General features: G+C 51.7%; 1 protein-coding gene across 1 annotated transcript in view; it reads right to left on the bottom strand.

The window, feature by feature from the left end:
- The window catches only part of WSCD1 (WSC domain containing 1), a 45,536-nt gene extending 44,492 nt beyond the window's left edge, over nt 1-1,044 (bottom strand). Inside the window, exon 1 of the mRNA XM_067716396.1 lies at nt 944-1,044. The gene's annotated coding sequence lies outside the window, so the exon portion shown is untranslated. The remainder of the gene's footprint in view (nt 1-943) is intronic.
- Between the last annotated feature and the right edge of the window lie 12,872 nt (nt 1,045-13,916).

Genomic DNA, 13,916 nt, shown 5'->3' with positions numbered 1-13,916 from the left:
GGGGCGGGGCGGCGCCCACCCCCAGCCCAGGTCCTGGGGACCAGCCCACTCGCGCTGCTGGGGAGCAGAGACGCTGACACTCACACACACACACACACACACACACACACACACACACACAGCCTCGCTCTCCGTAAAATACACACACCGGGCGAATGCATTGGCGCTCACACCAACACGCGTCTACACAAGCACACAGGGCACGAGCACGCCGCCACACTCGCTCAAACCCTTGGGGACACACGCACACTGATTCAAACACACTGAATCACTGCTTCACAGACACCCTGACCCCTACACTCACTCACACACACACACACACACACACACACACTGGGCTCTGTTTTGCTGGGGCACTGTGACAGGCACACCTGTACCTCCAGCCACCCAGTTTGTAACGTTCTGATACCAACTCACAGAAGCAGACACACACTGGATCACTGTCCCATGCAGAGCTAGACACTGACACCCACATCCTTATGCGTGCACACACAAACGCACACACACACCGCTGTCTGAGACAGTCACCCACAGAATCACTACCCCACAGACAAATACACTGACACTATCTCCTATGCCTACACACTCAGGACTCTACCGCCAGCTACTACACTGCCCCACACAGACCTACGGGGACAAATCCACACCTAGGTATAGCCGCCCACGCACCGGAGTCCACTGACAGACACACTGTTGTACAGAGAGTCATACTGGGCATTGGTCTGCAGGCGTACACAGAGACACACACACACTGAGGCGGACAGGCACTGATACAGACCCACAGGTGTACAACCACACTGCTGTACACAATCCCCTTCTTAAAATAAGGGCTGGATCCAACCTTGAGGATTTCCCCTCCACGCCCCACCCCTGCTCCCCGGAAGCCCCCAAGCCACAGTGCTACCCCTGCCCTGCCAGGTGCATCAGCGGCCCCTGCCCTCACCCAGGGCTGGCTGCGGAGATGCTCCGGAGGCTGTGGACCAGCAGGGGCTGCGAGAGCAGGATGCGATGGCACGGCTCGAAACCGGTCTTCCTGAAAGGGAGTTTCATGCCTCCGACGCCCGCTAGGGGCAGCGCAGCTTGGCAAGGCTCAGAGGAGCCCATTTTCAACAGGTGGAGGGCGGGCCGGGAGAGGATTAGCCTGGAGACCAGTTGGAGCTCCGCTTTATGTAGATCAGTCAAGGGGCACCCAGAAGGGAAAGGGACGCGCTTAAGTTTTTCAGGCCAAGTGCCGGAATTAGGAGAATCAGCCCTCCTCCCTGGGACGAAGGTGGGGAGCTCTGGAGTCCTTGGGGGAACTGGGAGAGGGCACAGGGAGTGCGGGGTGTCACTGGCTTGCAGAAAACCCCCCATGCACGTCCCTGTCAGAGTGTGAATGGGTGTGTTGCTATTATTACCAACAACAATAACCCACTGTACATTTTTGATTTTTGCAGTCCTCTCCAGGACCAGCTACATAATTTGTGGGACCCAATGCAAAATGAAAATGTGGGCCCTTTGATCAAGAATGAATAAGAACGTCAAGAAACAAGAACAGAACATTAAACCCAGTGCGGAACCCTTCTGAGCACGGGCGCCATGCTCTGCACAGTTCTTGTGCTGGTGAAGCTGGCCCTGAACTCTTTCATGCCGGTGGTCTCACTTAAAACTCACAATAAGTGGTGTGTGCCTTCACCACCTTTATCTGCAAATTAGAGAAAATACACCCATTCTTGGGCTTTTGTGACAATCAAATAAAATGCCTGGTGGGTTCATAGCACACTGTCTGCTGCAGGGTACACAAGTAACGCCTTTTAGTAAACATGATAGGAAGAGCTTTCTCCCAAGGCTTTGCTACAATCCAGAAATACCACCTGTGCAATGCTCTCTCGATCCACAGGCTTGTGGTGATTTCTTGTCCTTCAAATGTCGCCTCCCCAGAGGCCTGCCCAGACGTCCCAGCTGAAGCCCCCGCCTCTCTGTCCACTTCCCAGGCTGCATAAAGCATACTGCCCCATCCTCACCTTGTGGATTTATTTGTTTATTGTCTGTCTTCTCTTCCCAGCCCCCTCTCAGCTCCCACAAAGCCACGTGAATTTCTATCCCATTCAGAACTGTTTCCTCCGTGCCTAGCTTATTCTGGGCACATCGGCATGCCCACTAAATATTTATTAAATAAATAATTAATTGGTTTTTTTTTTTATAAAAAATGCAATGTGCCTAGCATGACACATTTTTAATGAACTCCAGCAGTTTCCCAGTGGTCACCATGTGTCTTCCCAAGGACTCAGAGACTGCTTCCTCCAGTTCGGGTCCACAGACAGATCCATGTTTGTGCCTGGCCATCTTACAATGGCCCAGCGGGTTCTACCGACCATCAGGGAGACCAGGAGGGAGAGTGTGGAGGGCTCATGGAACCGTGTCCCCCTGCCAGGGGCCTGTGGTGGGAAACGGAAGCAGGTGCCCCGCCGATACCCGCAGGCGTCTGCATCCAAGCTTCCTCGTCCTTTGACTACCTAGCTCTTGGCTTCTGCTCCATCAATACCCTGGCAGGGTGACACGGACTTGACTGTCCCAGAGTAGCCTGTGGAGGTTGCCTTTCACTCCTGGTGGAACCCTGCATCATTGGAGCAAGCATCGTTCAGAGAACGAGAGAACCTCTGGCAACATCTGAAAAGAAGGGGATGCAGTTTCTTCTTTCTTCCTTTGCTTTCTTCCCCTGTAGTAGTGCTGTGACTTACTGGTGCCCCCTCCGTGCGCTCAGACCTGCAGCTGGCTACAACACTTTGCTGTGTTGCCCATTTAGTTGCTCTCTCCCATGAGTACTGCAGAGACTTAAATATGCCTTTGTGAAGACTCCAGCCACACAGATGATAATTGTACCCCCTGCTGAGCCGTGCCTGCAGATACCAGACCAGGCTGGTGGCGACGGGGGGGGGGGGGGGGGGGGGGGGGGGGGGGGTGGCGGGGGATTCTGTACCTTCCTGGGAGGGATGACTGGTCTGGTCTGGGACCATCTGGACTTCCTAGGCATGGACCAGAGGTGCCCTGAAAGTTTCAGGAATTCAGAGGTAGCGGAGAGAGACTGGGATTAGTACGAGGAGGAAGGCTGAGTTTCTTTTCTGACTAGACCAGAATAGGCTGTGTGGCCTCATGCAAAACCTACCTTTCTATGTCCTGGTTTGCCTTTCTGTAAAATGGGCAGGTTGTTTAATTGATATTCAAGGGCCTTTCTTCAAGAGAGGCAGGGGAACGAAATGAGGGTGCTTTGAGGTCAGTTCTGCTTCTCTAGTTGGGCAAATTAAATCCTTTTCCCCAGTTGTAGTTTTTTTAATCTGCAAAATGCGGAAAGGGTCTTCCTTCCAGTGCAGAGTTCCTGGCACACAGTATATATTCAGGAAGGGACCGCAAGGATGATTCAACTCTAACTGGCTCTGGTGTGGGGTCTGATGTGGCAGGAACAGGCAAAGAGTTTGTGGGCTTCAGTTGAGAACTACCTGACCCCGCCACCCCTCCTATCCGCACAGAGGCAGCAACGAGCTGGGGCTGAGGAACAGAAAGCACTGAGGCACTGCCAGCCGAGTGCAGAAGTATGTTGGGTTAGACGCAGAGCTTCTGGGCTCAGTCATCAGCTGGAAGGTATAGGGGTGCAGGGACTGCAAGTAGGCTCTGGAGGAGAGGGTGGCAGAGTGGACCCCTGCTCTGCTCCTCCTGTCTGCCTGGTGTGCACGTGTGTGCTTAGCAGAAGAAACACCTCATCTTTGTTCCATTTTTACGAACTTCCCTGGAAGTCATTCATCAAAGACCTTGAACTTGCATGTTGTCATTTCAGTGAAGCTGCTGGAGCACCTCAAGCAGATGGCAGTGATTAAAGAGGAGATGGGTTCACTTAAATAAACTTCTTATTTCGGAATAACTTTAGATTTCCAGAAAAGTTGCAAAGATAGCAGAGCATTCGTGTAGACCCCTCACTCAAGTCTTCCCCAGTGTTAACATCTTATATGACCAGGGTACCTTTGTCAAAGCTGAGAAACTCACATAGGCACACTGCTATTGACCAGATTCCAGACTTCATTTGTATTTCACCAGTTTTTCCATTCATGTCCTCTTTCTGTTCCAGGATCCACTCCAGGGTCCAGGTTACCACATTGCATTTAGTTATCCCACCTCCTCAGTCTCTTCTGCTCTGTGACAGTTACTCATTCTTTCCTGAGAAGTACTGGCCAGGTATCCCGTGGAACATCCAGGCAGTTCATTTCAAACAACTAGACATCTCAGACTAGAGGAGTTTTTAAACCTGGTGACATCATGTGACTAATGATGCTGTCTCTGTGTGTGAGCCTACTGACCAAGATCACCTGGTCTGCATCCTAAGGAAAGGGGACAAGAAAGAGAGGCCACCATGGAGGAAATTCCAACAGCACAGGGGTTGTCAGATGGCTAGTGGCCGAAATGAAATTCTGGAGGAAACATAATGTCAAGTTCCAAGTTCCAGATGTAATAATGGCCGATTCCCAGAGGCGCACCTGCTATGCAGGGTCTGCTCATTACCTGTGTTCTTCCTCACCCCAGGTATCCTGGCCACACAGGAAGGGTCATTGGAGAAGGAGCACGGCTCCCCCGGAACTCCCACCTCCAGCCTTACCCCTTCTGTCCCCCACCCTGTGTGGAGTCCCAGATACATCCACTTACACAGTTGGCCCTCTCCCCTCACCTCAGCCTGATAGAAAACAGCACACCGATGGTGGTGGGCACAATAAAGTCTCCCTAAACATCTTCATCAGGGGAAATGAATCCTCTGTTTGGAAGTATTTTTAAGAAAGAGAAACATGTTTGGTTTTTTCTGATCCCTTTCCTCTCCCTCCCCTTTGTAAGGATTTCTACTACAGCGCCTTAAACACAGCTGTGCTGCTGTGCTGGGAAGTGGACTGGCCACTTTGGGACCATGAGATGACAAGCCAGCCCTCTATGCGGGACAGAGCACAAAGACAGAAGAGGCCTGGGTCTGAACCAACGGAGGACCCCCTTTCCTCTGGACTCATGTTAGAAAACTAAGATCTACTTGTACAGAGACAAATCCTGCTCACTTTTGCCCCTTTATATGGCTTCCTTCCTCCAGATTGTGAGTCCTCAGTGTCCGGCGTAGGAGCAGCAAAGTCCTGATAACCGAGTCTGCTCACCAGGTGAGTGGAACTCCAAACATCCTGTATAGCTTGAGTTTCTGCCTTCTGGGAGGTTGGGTGTACAAGCAAGCGGATGAGTGGAAAGTGGGTGGAAGGGCTGTGGGTGTGCAGCTGGACATAAGGAGTTGTGGGCAGACAGAGGGCAGATGCCCAGGAGGAAGGTTTGAACGTATAGATGGTTAGCTCCACGAGAGCAGGGAGCTTGTTTGTCTCCAAGGTCACGGCGGTCACCAGCACCCTCCTCTCCCCTGCCCTGAATAGCCTTACCTCCTAGAAGCCCAGTCACATGGTAGCCCCTCCCCTACCTTGCCCAGGTTCCCATCCACCCCTCTCCACCCTCCTCTCACACTGCCTGGCCCCTCCCCCTATAGGTCTCCCTCCGGGCGTTCCCATGCTCTCTGTCATCTCCCCCCATCAGCCTGTGTCACTCCATCTCTGGAGTTTGCCCATTCTGTTTCCTTTGCCTGGAATGCCCCTCGCCTCACAATCTGTCACTCTTTCAGGGCCTGGGACAAACTCTCCCTCCTCCCTGAAGTCTTCCCAGATTTCATGTCCAAATTTAATCTCCTACCCCCATCAGTGTTCCCACAGTTTTGTGCTTGGGATAAAAGCCAGGATGGGGAAACACAGGAGCCAAATAGGAGGAAAAAGCATGTGTGTATATATGTGGGGGGGGGGGAGGGGGCGTGTAGAACTGTTCAGAGCTTTACTGTCCCAGAAAGTACTTATGTCACCACCTGTCTGCCCCAGGGGAGCGTGGCAGGAGAAAGTGCTGTCACTTAGTAAGAATCCGTGGTTTGCTGGGTCCTACGCTAGGCATTTTCCGTTTGTTAATTTAAGTAATCCTCCTCACAACCCTATGAAGTCTGTACTGTTTTAGTTCCATTTTACAGACGAGAAAACTGAGGCTCAGAAGAGTGAAGTGACTGAGCCAAAAATCACACACCCAGAAAGTGGAAAACCTGAGCTGGAGCTCAGATCTGGTTGGCCTCAACGGGACCCGTTCCAGTGGGCTCTAACTTGGTCACTCATGTCCACCCACCTGTCCATCCCCCCCCATGCCACCCGCGAGGCACACAGGGACAGCCTCTGGCCTCCTTCCCTTTCATGGCCATCCCAAGGCCAACACACACATGCTTGTCTTCCATCTCAGATTGTGAAGGAATTCTATGGAAAGGATGCTTGCTGAGTTGTTACTAACAGAGGACATGGCCAATGTCATTGCCAGAGCCCAGGGGATCATGGGAGGGAGGGAGGGAGGGAGGGAGAGATGTTATTCTCTTCGAGGTTCTTGAGCTGTGTCAAGGGATCCTCTCGGGAGAAGGAGAGAAAAGAGCTGCCGAGGAAAGGAATTCTCAGCCCTGCCCTGCACGTACCCTAGTGCCAGGTGCCCCAAGCATGTGGGCTCCTCCTCGGGAGAAATCTATTCTATTACAGGACACACATGGGAGAGGAGCAAAGTCGCTTGGGTGAGTAAAGTGTTCCCCCATGTTCCATCTAGTTCCTTCTGCTTCCTTTTATGCATGTTCCCTGAGGGGAGCTGAGGGATAGAGGTGCTAAGAAGGACCAGAAATGCACTGGATCAAGAAACTCGCTATTCTCTGGAAGTTCATCAGAGCAGACAGACTCTGCCATTCGCTAATGACGTGACTGTGTGTCCTTGAGCAGCACCCTTCACCTCTCGGAGCCTCAGTTTTCTCATCTGAAAAATGGGGAGAATGAGAATGAGAGGAGATAAGGTGCTGGGGGGGCCTCAGGACTGTGCTTCCCACCTTACATGCACGAAGTTAATCATTTCTTTTCCTCCCGATGTGTTCCCACAATCTGCCGTTATACTTTCTTTTGGGTACCTATTGGGTTAATGTCTGCTTCTGAGACTAGACTTCGAAACCCGAAGGGCAGAGGACATTCTAGAGTTCATGAAGGCTGCTTCCCCAGGAGTAGGACAGCGGCAGTCATGGGGCGGGGCTTGGGAAAGACGAGAACAGTGAGTGATGCGGGCGAGCTCCCTCTCCATTCTTGCTCTGTCCACCCCTGCAGGGATTGTGCCTGAGGCTGGGGCATGCACTGGTGCCTGGGGGTGGGGTAGAGCGCTGGAAGATGGTGGGTGAGGGCTGGGTGCCGGTGGGGACCTGGGGATTCGGAAACTGTCTGTCTAATTCAGATGGGCCCTGCCAACCCTGCTTTCACCAGTTTGGGCAGCTCAGGAGAGCAAGGAATATGCTTTGGAGGAACAGGCGTAGAGATTGAGAAGACTTCAAAGAAGAAATGTTGGTGGATGGAGGGGAAAGATACTTTAGGATGAGGAGTGGCCGGTGCAAGTCGGCAGAGACGAGGGCAGCAAACATACCTGGAGTGCTCAGGGGAAGGTGAGAAATTTTCTGTGGTTGGCAGGCAGGTGGAGGCAGGAGGCTAGAAGGGTATTAGGAAAGCCTGCGGGATTTGGCCTTTATGCTGGAGCTAGGTAATGGAGAGCCAAAGAAAGTTTTCCACCCATGGGTAGAAACAGTGGGGTATGGGGAAGGGAGGGGAATAGTGGGTCCTGACCATCCCGGCCATCATCCCCAGGCCTGCCTGTTACCATGGCAACCAATGGCGGGTGGGGGGGGCATGTGAGAGCGATCTTCCTGTTTCTGTATGTATGAGTTTGACCCTCAGCATCTCAGGCCGAGTCTAAGACAAATAGCCATGGCCACCTACTCCCCTTAGAGGCCCCAGGTAAGGAAGCCGTTTGAGCACTGTCCCAGCGAGCAAAGGCCTGGCCTGTGGCCCCTGTGCCCCTCCTGGCCCCCCCCCCCTGCCCACCTGAGGGATGGCAGGGCTCAGGTGTGCGTCAGGCTCTCTGACCAGCTTCCAGCCAGTCCTGACCAGGCTCTGAGGAGCAGGGAAATGGGAAGTGACAGCAAACGCCAGGAGTCACTAAGTCTCTGTCGCCTCGATCTCCAGGCAGATGCAGCTGGTGCTGAGCAAATGCAGCACTTCAGAGACACCCCTGTCCCCGCAGGAGCCACTTGAGCCAAGCTGAGGCCTGGCCGCACCCCATGCTACCCTACCCCTCCCTCAAACCGGCCTCCCTACCCCAGACCCTGGACCCCTGTGTCCAGCCACAGCCCAGCCCTGGCCCAGAACCATCTTTTATAAATCAGATCTGGGTCCTCCACACCCAGCCACAAGCTGGTGGGCTTATCTTGCCCATCATTAGGACTGTCTCCTCAGAAGAAACGACCTTCCTCGGTACTTTTTAAAGATAACCTCCGTGGGAGTTCCCTGGTGGTCTAGGAGTTAGGATTCCAGGCTTTCACTGCAACGGCCCAGGTTCAATCCCTAGTTGAGGAACTGAGATCCTGCAAGCCATGCGGCAGGGGCAAAAATAAAATAAAGATAACCTTTGAAAGGTTTGCTTACGATAACATCCAACAATTCTGGAGCCAGACTCCCAGGAATAATTAATTACTCCATCTGTGTTCAATGTCTTTGTCTTTTTTTATTTGTACAGACAGATTGAGGGGTTTCTGGCTACCACGTCTCTCCCCAAACAGCCCTGCTTTTTTTTTTTTTTTTTTTTTTTGCGGTACGCGGGCCTCTCACTGTCGTGGCCTCTCCCGTTGCGGCGCACAGGCTCCGGACGCGCAGGCTCAGCGGCCATGGCTCACGGGCCCAGCCGCTCCGCGGCACGTGGGATCCTCCCGGACCGGGGCACGAACCCGTGTTCCCTGCATCGGCAGGCGGACTCTCAACCACTGCGCCACCAGGGAAGCCCCAGCCCCGCTTTTTGAAACAATCTAGACAGTGTCCTGTTTGTTACATGACAGACTTTGGAAGGAATCTTTTCTGAGGGAAATACTGGAGAAAAATAATCGCATCTTACACGCAGGCATTTACAGTCTCTAAAATGCAAATCTGGCCAAGTCACCCTCCTCCTTAGGATCCTTCAAGGCTCTGCAAGATCAGGTGGGAACTCCTTCACCAGTCCAGTCCTGATCCAGCCAAACGTGCCAGCCACATTTTGCCAGCCTTCGCCCCAAACTTGACCTTCAGCCCCTGCATTAAATTTTCTGACTCCCCCAGGTGGGGTTAGGTGTCCCCAATCCCCACACAGATACACGTGTGCACAAACAAGCATCACACACATATCCATGCACACAGGTGCAAACACAGATACACGCACACCTGCAAACAGTGCACACCTGCGCACATGAACATGTGTGGGCATGGTAACACATGCACACACAAGTACATGCGTACACACAGATGCACACACACACACACATAAATGCGCGCGTGTGTGTGTGTTTGTTTCTATCATAACGCTGATCGTTGGTTCTTTCCACAGTGCGTTTGGGTCCTCCCATACTGGACCGTCCCTGCTCCTCAGTGCCAGCGCAGCGCCCAGTGAGAGACGAATGAGCACACTAGGCAGTCGGGAGGCACGGCCCTGGGACTGGCTCTGCCATTGCCCTTTAGTGGGACCGTGGATGAGTCTCCATCCTTCCCTGAAACTCAGTTCCCCACAAGGACGATGGGAGGGGTCCATGTGGACCAGGTGGGGTCGGGGGAAGCCGAGAGACCAGTCCACAATTCCCACTGCAGCCAGCACAGCCGGCCCAGCCACCCAACCCAGCTTATTTATGATGCTTTTAGCTCCAAGTGGACCCGTTTCCGAAGTCCTCTCCAAGATATGAATTATCTTAAAGAGCTGATTTGTATCACTGTGGTTGGACGGTGCTTAACCAGAAAGCACTCCGGCCTTTCAGCAGTTTCCATCCAGGGAGAGCTATGGATTTTTTTTTCACCCTAATTGAGCACTTCAGAAAGGGGGGTGGGGTGGGTTGAAAAACCTTCAATACGTTGCATTTTTAGGAAAAGCCATTTTGACTTATTAGGCGTTGTTGGCTTCGGAAATATGCTCACTAATGACTTCTATTTAAATATTTTCCTCCAGCTGAGAAAAAAAATACTGTGTTAATGGATTTGACATCCCCTAGATGAGTAGTTTCCCACCTTGGCCTCTGAACTTCCTTGGCCAGATCCTCTCAAATACTCAAGAGGTCCCAAGTAGGCTATGTTAAGAAAACCCCTGTCACAATCACCTATAGAAATGATGATTTCCAGCGCCATCGGTGATCTGCTAGGTGTAAGCATAAACTTAGCTGGAATCACTGGTTTCTCAAAATCTTTCACGGGTGCCCCAGCCCTTACAGGATTCAATCCAAAGCTTCTAGTCTTGCACAAAAGGCCCACCCTGCCCACATCTGACACCACGATACCCACCCTGCTCCCTTTTGAACCCCAGGCAGGAAATTCTAGGTGAGCGAGTGGCCTGTGTAGGCACACATGGCGCAGCATCTAGAAGGGCTGCATCTGCCTTAAAGCTTTGCTGTTGCCATCTAGAAATTCTTAATAATTTTTGAGCGAGGAGCCCCCATGTTCTCATTTTGCGCTGGGTCTTGCAAATTATGTAGCAAATTATGTAGCAAATTATGTGCCTGGAGCCTAAATTGTCGTTGAGTAAAGGAAGGCGCGAATGGTAGGGGAGAGGTTTGCATTTCCAACCTCGAACACCATGCACTCTCACGGCTCTTCTGTCCCTTGCAGGGACTTAGTGAAGGAGCCTGTCCTAGAACCAAAAGCATCCCAGGCAGGCAATTCATCCGAGGGGCGCTGGAGAGCCAGCTCTCCAGCCCCACACATCCAGGCAGGGCTCTGCCTGGTTCCCCAGCCCACATCCAGAGCGCCCCCTGCAGCCGCCTCCTGCTTGCGCCCGACACAAAGCAGGGCTCGGCCTTCTTGAATATGCAGTGTGCCGCTTCAGGGTTTAAGTTGATTTCTGCAGGAGGGAACCTGCTCACTCAACAGATTCTATACTCCCAGAAATTATTAAAGGAGCAGAATTAAATTCACAGGGGTCAGAGGTCAGGGAACACTGGAAACAAGGCAATCCCAGCAGAACCTTCGCTAATTGCCACATTCGAATGTGCTGGAAGAGCAGAAATGCTGCTGAATTATTTACTTGGGTCTTAATATCAAAGCAAATCGCAGAGGATCTGCTCCACGGCCAGTGAGCCCATAAGCTCAGGGTGTGTCGATCAGCGAATCACAGTACCTAAGGTGTCTCCGGACTGGGCACCCCCTGACCCTTACTGACTCCTGCCTGGTGAGGATGCAGAGGAAAGAAAAGAATGTGCCTATGCAGGAGGCCCCAGACTGAGCAAACCCACATACTGACTGTTGAATTCACAGATTTCACAGAGTGAAATATATGCTCCTTCTATGAATCCAGCTTCATGCTCCCCTTCCTGGGTCCCCATCTCCAAGAATGGTGTCAGATGGGAATGCCTGTTGTCCATGTGGAAGACTTTTCCAGAACTCCCTCTGGTCTCTCTTTGTCTCTTCATCCTCTTGGGAGTGAGCTGGCCCCAGCAGGTGGGACTGTGCTGCTCTCCCCCTGCAGGGGGACAACCTGCCTGGGTCCAGCCAGCAGACCGGAAGTCATACCCTTCAGCCTGGCTGATGCAGGAGTGAGAAAAGATTTGTGGGCCTCCATCTTTATTCTCTGTTGGCTCACCTTGTTCAAAACTTAGGTAGGGGGGGCTTCCCTGGTGGCACAGTGGTTGAGAGTCCACCTGCCGATGCAGGGGACACGGGTTCGTGCCCCGGTCCGGGAGGATCCCACATGCCGGGAAGCGGCTGGGCCCGTGAGCCATGGCCGCTGAGCCTGCGCGTCCGGAGCCTGTGCTCCGCAACGGGAGAGGCCACAACAGTGGGAGGCCCGCGTACCGCAAAAAAAAAAAAAAAAAAAAAACTTAGGTAGGGAATAGTGGTGCGAGTTCTTAGAGGGGGCCCGGAGCCTCCAGTGTTAGTTGCATGCATCAGGTCACCCTCCAAAGCCAATACGCCACTTGGCCTGGGACACAACCTTCCTGCCCACCGCAGAACTGTTAAAAGATGCCACACAACTGTAAAAGCAAACAAACAAACAGACAAACCCATTTGGCCTAATCTAAGCTTCTAGAAACCACCAAGGTCAAAATGCCCTGTCCGTACCCGGAAGCTCAAGGTCACAGCAGGCTCTGGCTGCCCCAAACCCATTCTATGTATGTATTTGGCTTTCTGAATTCCATTCTCTCTCTCTTTTTTTTTTTTTTTTTTTTTTTTTTTTGCGGTATGCGGGGCTCTCACCGCTGCGACCTCTCCTGTTGCGGAGCACAGGCTCCAGACGCGTGGGCTCAGCGGCCATGGCCCACGGGCCCAGCCGCTCTGCGGCATGTGGGATCCTCCCGGACCGGGGCACGAACCCGCGTCCCCTGCATCGGCAGGCGGACTCTCAACCACTGCGCCACCAGGGAAGCCCCCATTCTCTTTTTTTTATAAATTATTTTTTATTCATTTACTTTTGGTTGCATTGGGTCTTCGTTGCTGCGTGCGGGTTTTCTCTAGTTGCCGTGAGCGGGGGCTACTCTTTGTTGCGGTGCGCGGGCTTCTCATTGCAGCTCACGGGCTCGAGCGCAGGCTCAGTAGTTGTGGCGCACGGGCTTAGTTGCTCCGCGGCATGTGGGATCTTCCCCGACCAGGGCTCGAACCCGTGTCCCCTGCATTGGCAGGTGGATTCTTAAGCACTGTGCCACCAGGGAAGTCCCTGAATTCCAGTCCTTTTAAAAAATAATTCCGCATTGCACCAAATATTGAGAATCTTTGAGGGGACCCCTAATAAATGGTACCCCTCCAGGTTTTGAACAAACTGAGAAATAAAATAAAAAGTAAAGACAGAGGGCCGAAGTATCAGGTTTACTACTGCTAAAGATGAGGTAGAAAATGTGGCTTTAGGCCAGTTAGGCAAGTGGCTTGCTGGTACTAAACTCCCACATCTGGCAGCTGAGTCCGCCCAGACTCAGACAGTATCAGACTATAGCAGGCTTCCCACATGGACGGTCCTGCCCAAGGGAGGCTTAGGTCTTGGAGGAGCAGAGGAGAGCTTTTTTTTTTAAAAGAAAAATAGACTTTAATTTTTAGAGGAGTTTTAGGTTCACAGCATAATTGAACAGAAGGCACAGAGAGTTTTCTGATACTCCCTGCCCCCTCCATATGCATAGCCTCCCCCACTATCAACGTACCCTATCAGAGTGTCAGGAACCTGAATTGATACAGCATTATTACCTCCCAGAGTCCATAGTTTATATTAGGGTTCACTCCTGGTATTGTACATTCTATGGGTTTGGACAAATGTATAATGACATGTTTCCACCATTATAGTATCATAAGAGTAGTTTCACGATCCTAAAAAATCCTCCGTGTTCCATTTACTCACTTCCCACTTCCCCCAACCCCTGGCAACCACTGATTTTTTTTACTACCTCCATAGTTTTGCCCTTTCCGGAATGTCATATAGTTGGAATCATACAGTACATAACCTTTTCAGATTGGCTTCTTTCACTTAGTCATATGCATTTAAGGTTCCTCTATGTCCTTCCATGACATGAGAGCTCATTTCTTTTCTTTTCTTTTTTTCTTCTGGTTGTGTTAACTGCTTTTTAAAAAATTGAGGTATGATCGACATATAAGATTATGTTCATTTCATGTGTACAACATAACGATTTGATACTTGTACATATTGTGAAATGATCACTACAATAAGTCTAGTTAACATTGGTCACTAGACATAGTCACAACATTTTTTTCCTTGTGATGAGAGCTTTTAAGATCTACTTGCTTAGCAACTTTCATATGTGCAGTACAGTATTTTTCATATAGTCACTA

Source organism: Pseudorca crassidens, chromosome 19 (genome assembly GCF_039906515.1).
Source record: "Pseudorca crassidens isolate mPseCra1 chromosome 19, mPseCra1.hap1, whole genome shotgun sequence".
Taxonomy (NCBI): domain Eukaryota; kingdom Metazoa; phylum Chordata; class Mammalia; order Artiodactyla; family Delphinidae; genus Pseudorca; species Pseudorca crassidens.
The sequence above is the reverse complement of the archived record's forward strand: the minus strand, read 5'-3'. Positions and strand labels throughout refer to the sequence as shown.